Genomic DNA, 5714 nt, shown 5'->3' with positions numbered 1-5714 from the left:
GAATAAAGGAGACCAGCAGTATATAGATTTCCTCTTAGACTTCTGCAAACGCATGAGTGATCCCACTCGGAATCTACTGTTTTTTCGCTTTCTTGCACCAGATGAGTACATGTTGCCAATGATCAAGGATCTGGGAGGCTTCTACAGGTAAATCTGCCTCTCCTCGCCGATCGTACAGTGAGACAAGAATTGACACACCAGCGTCGACCAAAAAATCGACGTCTATGCTAGCATCTCCAACCTCCTTCAGACATAGGTCATACAGTGGGACAAGCATTGACATGCCGGTAAACTAGATGCAATAAAAAGTAAGAGCACATAAGTATCACAATTTGAAATTAATGGCACAAGATGTGTCGTGGTACCTGACTGAAATGTGGCACTGATTCAAATGTTGAATTTATGCTGTGTTGAAGCAACAGCAGACATTACTCATATATGAATTACATGCAGCATACATAAATCCGACCTGTGCTGAACTTCTATTGAACTCAGCCAAATTAAACTAGGCCTTGTATAGGGACAAGTTACAACGGTTTATACACCAGCCACAATTGTTTACTATTGCTATATATTCAATTACGCTAAAAATAGTTCTTAAGAATAAAAAGCGTAAGCTCACATGATAAACAAAATCAAGTTAAACTGCAGAAACGTACTTGCTTACCAAGTTTCCATATTTCATATATTCGTGCCATTCATTTTATAGCTTACGCTTATTAATTTTTTAGTACTTGTAATCACGCGCGAGAAAACTCACGCTCCGTAGGCTGCCTGGCCATCTCACAACAGTTGGTCTGTTTGGCAGTACTTGCAAAATTACACAGTCAAACTTCAGTGAGCCCTCAGGGCTCACGCTTTTTTCTCAAAAAACTAAAAACATACCATCAACATTTGACCCACTGTTAATGCTGTGAAAGTAAAATACAGACATTTTCACAGAAACAGACGACATGAATGGAGGCAAAAGACACCTTTTCGAATAAGAGGAATCGGAACAAAAAGGGACACAAAAAACACAGCCGTGATGTCCAGAAAAACAAAAAAACGTACCCGTGTTTGGTAGCAAACGAAACGTCTTGAATCCCTCTTCAAGATGGCTTCTCGGTATTTAGCTTCTAACCTCAGAGGGCCCTCTGGAAAGGACTAAAAAAACGTCATTTGACGCATTATAAATTCGCACCCAGTCTTCTACACAAGGGCCTGGTCCAATATGGCGACCAGCCACACGGATGGCGAGCAATTTTGAGTCATTCTGTGCCCACAATGCAAGTTTTTTTTAATGGTGAACTGCTTTGCACCGAAAAATGCTAGAAACAACTCATATCAGGCGACAGGTCTTCACGTTTATATATTTAGCAAGCGATTCATGTAATGTTGCACTGTTGTTTTATGCTTTTTGTTTCATTAGATATCAGATGTGGAGAGCTGGCTGAATAATTGTGCAACTAAGTCAGACGATAGAAGCGCCACTGTCCCAAAACAAGCATTATGGGATAGTTTTTGCACTTTTAGGATCATCGACATGGAGGAAGGAAAATGCCTTTTTCTGGCTTATTTAGGAAAGCGCTTTCAAATGTAAGCTACACAGAAGTCCAATCAGTTTTCCAGCGAGGTCGCGCTGCTTCTTACAACAGGATAAATAGACAACTGGTGCTGTCACGGAAGTCACATCTATCATTCGCATTGAAGACCTTCAGCAATGGATGGAAAGAAACTGCTGTGAAGGAAGACAAGATGACATAATTTCGAAGCAAGACCTGTGGCTGCATTATACTGGTAGTTGTGGCATTTCAGACGATGACCAACCAGTTTTCTTTTCACTACTTGGAAATATTTTATCCAAATACCCTGCATTTCGACACATTACCGTGTGTTTGTCGCATGGTTAACACAGACTGAGGAAAACATTCTGCTTTCAAGTTCCTGAAAAAAAAAAGGAATCAGGTGACCGAAACCTTAAAGTTCAACATTCTCAGAATGGAAAGGACAACAAATCAGATCTCTCTACAGACATCGATAACCGTTATTCCACGGTCGGAAAGGACAGCAACTATGAATTATATAAACTCTTGTTCTTAGGCCATCGTAGCTTCATTAGGAAAATAACACAAACAGCGGTGATAAACATTGTATTCCAACGCATTTTTATAAAACTTGACATTTCGTATGCTGGTCAACACACATTTTCAAAAGTGACCGTTACAATTTTTAAAAACTATACATATATATCGTACACAATAGGGGTCTGGAACCTAGACTGAGAAAAATGATCTGCAGCAGTACGTGTCTAGACATAATGAAAAGTAATAGCTAAAACAGCAATAACTTCTCACTACTAATATTTACATTAAGGGAAGGCTTTAGCTCTTGAATGAACAAAGTCTCTTTAACTTTACAGTGAAAGTCAGTTTTTCCGGACGCTAAAATGTCAAAGTGATCCCATTTAATGTCGAGAAGTTATTGCTGTTTTAGCTATTACTTTTCATTATGTCTAGACACGTACTGCTGCAGATCATTTTTCTCAGTCTAGGTTCCAGACCCCTATTGTTTATGATATATATATATAATTTTTAAAAATTGTAACGGTCACTTTTGAAAATGTGTGTTGACTAGCATACGAAACGTCAAGTTTTATAAAAATGCGTTGGAATACAATGTTTATCACCGCTGTTTGTGTTATTTTCCTAATGAAACTATGAATTACTTGTAGGCACCAGGTACAAGGCCGCACCAGCCTCTTGCATTCAAGCAAATCCTCAAAGTGATGCTCCCATGCACTCTGAACGTAGCGGAAGTGTAAAGGAAGAACAGTCACTACTTTTAGATGATCTTGGCAGCTACTATTTACCAGTCAATGACAGCTTTGACCAAGCAGCATCTCTGGATCCGAAGGACGGGATGAGAACCCAAGCATTGTCGACGGGCAATCATGATTGCTTCATATTGGACAAGCCTACATCAACAGTGTCCCTCCAGAAAAGCACCCAATTCAATACTGAAAACACTGATATTATAAGTGATAAAAACGAGGGCGATAGTTATGGAGCGGACAAGCACCATCAGAACACCTGTATGAAAAATATCACAAGAGGCTTAATCACCTCCTTCCGTCTCATCTTCCTGGCTGGCCAAATTCATTTCAAGCCTATCTTAAATCGACATATCCACAGTCTTCAAACTTCAATGTCGAAAGAGCTAACCTTCAGTCCTCTTGTGGAAGCACAGCAATATACCAAGATGCCCATATAAGATGTTTGTTGGTGCTTCCTTTCCTCCCATTAGAGTTGGAAGTTTTGGTTGATAATTGCGATGGGTTTTCCATTGAAGGTGACGTTTTCCCCCAGTTTTCTCAAGTGGAGAAGGGGAAATTCACATGCCAAATTTGTTTACCATATTTAAAATGGGCCATACTCAACTCTCATCCACATTCTGCGGCCAGAATGATTTAGCAGCAGAAACCTTTACACTAATGAGCAACCCCAAAACTTGTCTTTTCATTGTTAACACTAGCAAGATATCGGGACCTAAGCAATCTGTTAAGATCACCGATCATTTCACATGTACCTCCGCAAATATCGTTTATTGCATAACCTGTACGTTATGCAATTAATTATACATTGGCGAGACAGGTAGATGACTAGGTGACCGATTCCGCGAACACCTTCGCGATGTTGAGAAGAATGACAAAGATGCATCTAAGCCAGTCCCTCGTCATTTTAATCTCCCTAACCACTCCAGAAAAAAACATGGCTATCTGCGGCCTTTCCCTACATCTAGGTACGACAGAAAGCCGCAAGAATCTGGTTCAAAAATTCATCTTCCAAATCGGCACCCTTAATCCTCACAGTATTAACGAACGCTTTTCATTTAACTAATATATTCCTATTTTTCACATTGCCATGTTACCACCAATAGCGTAGCTCCTACTCTACTATAAAAGCAACACGTAACCCATAATTCCTCGATTAGCTCTGACGAAGGGCTAATGCTCGAAATGTAAGCTTTTAGAATCTCTGTACGGTGACCAATTTACATTATCAACTCCGTTGATAAAACCAAATTTTTGAAACCTTTGAAGGCCTACTATCAACGAAGCTACTGACAGTGCAAGATGTCTGTATTATCTCGAAAAGACATGGGATCCTAATGCTGACACCTGGCCTCAAAACATTTTCATTCCATGTAGAGTTGTAAACAAGAACGATTCAGATGACTTCGACACAATGAAGAGGCTCACCGACAACCTTATAAAGGACGAAAACCTTGCTAAAACTGTCTCTGTACACAACCTTACAGTGCTGAAAAAAGCCAAGAGTTATAATTTGCATGTGGCCAAGCCCTGATCGTGGTTACTCCGCAAAGAATCTTTTGAGGTATTGGGCAAGGTTAAGAAAAGCATGTTGTGACAGCACCGGCAATGTTTGCAAAACACCACTGAACCTGATTGGCTATTCCACTGATTCGCAGGCTTCCCTTTGAGAGCAGCAGTCCAACTCATGACGCCAACAGCACATGAAATCCAAAATGGAGTGCTTTATCTTGGCCTCGGTATTGACGAGATGTTTGCTTCGCCTTAGTACTGGTACCTTTCAGTCATAGCTTACTTAGATTACGATCACCAGCAAAGATTGTTTGCAAAGAATTTAAAATACGAAACACTTGACCTGACCTTTTGAGAAGACGACGGGAACACAAAACGTTTAGCAACGATACGACACCTTGAAGACCTAAGGCACCGCTGCCAAGTTTTGAGACTAGATTGTGGCTTCAATGCATCAGACTTGCTTTCAATTTATTTTGAGACCAGAATTCTGGTCGCATCGCTGATCTCCTTGATGAGCATATACCTGGTGTTGCGGACAGTTTATAACTCCATTTTGTATGCGAATTATTATTACTGGTATCCTTTTTCGTGTCATATTCTTTTCAACTCAAGTAACACTACCTCGTTAGTGAACAGAATCAGTTTAGTGTCTCAGGAGTTTTCTCGTTATTCCCCAAGGGGCCAATTAGTAGAACTATATTAGGACCGAAAATTTTGTTAAATCGTTTTTTCGTCCTGTTCAACTGAGTGACTGTTAAACCGAGTACTCTTTTTTCCTGTCTTGTTGCGCACATTCGGTAAGCCTTGTTATTTGTTAAATAATCTTTTTAGTTTACGTTTTACGTAGTTACAGTCCTAACTTATATTACTGTATTTCTTTCTTTTCGTAGCGAACCTCGCATTGCCCCCGGTTTGTTGTCGGCAAAGGCGTGTGTTCCGATTAAAGCAAGTTGTTTTTTATGTCGAGTGAATTCTGTCCTTCATATCGTTCGCGAGTGTAACAAGTAAAGTGAAAGTACGGATGGCTTCTAAGTACAGCGAGGATCTCGCCGTTAGCGGTCTGTTAGAGCTTGGTCATGAAGGCGTTTCTAGACAAGATGTTTCCCACATGAAAAATTCTAGAAGTGGTTATCTGTCATGGTTAACGAGATTGTATAATGAAGTTGAGAGGTTGATGGGTGATTCTGGTCGAGTTGAGGAGGTTTTGTTAAAAAAGGACTTAATTAATACCACGTTTTCAGGCTTTGAGGACATTCATTTCTCTATGTTGGCACTTCTTCCAGACCACGAAGAAAGAAAGTCCTTTGAGGATTCATTTGCGGTTCAGGTTGAGAGGAGACAGAACTTTATGTCGAGGATAGAATTTTGGATCGATCGTGAAGCGTTT

Source organism: Montipora foliosa, chromosome 1 (genome assembly GCF_036669935.1).
Source record: "Montipora foliosa isolate CH-2021 chromosome 1, ASM3666993v2, whole genome shotgun sequence".
NCBI lineage: Eukaryota > Metazoa > Cnidaria > Anthozoa > Scleractinia > Acroporidae > Montipora > Montipora foliosa.
The sequence above is the reverse complement of the archived record's forward strand: the minus strand, read 5'-3'. Positions refer to the sequence as shown.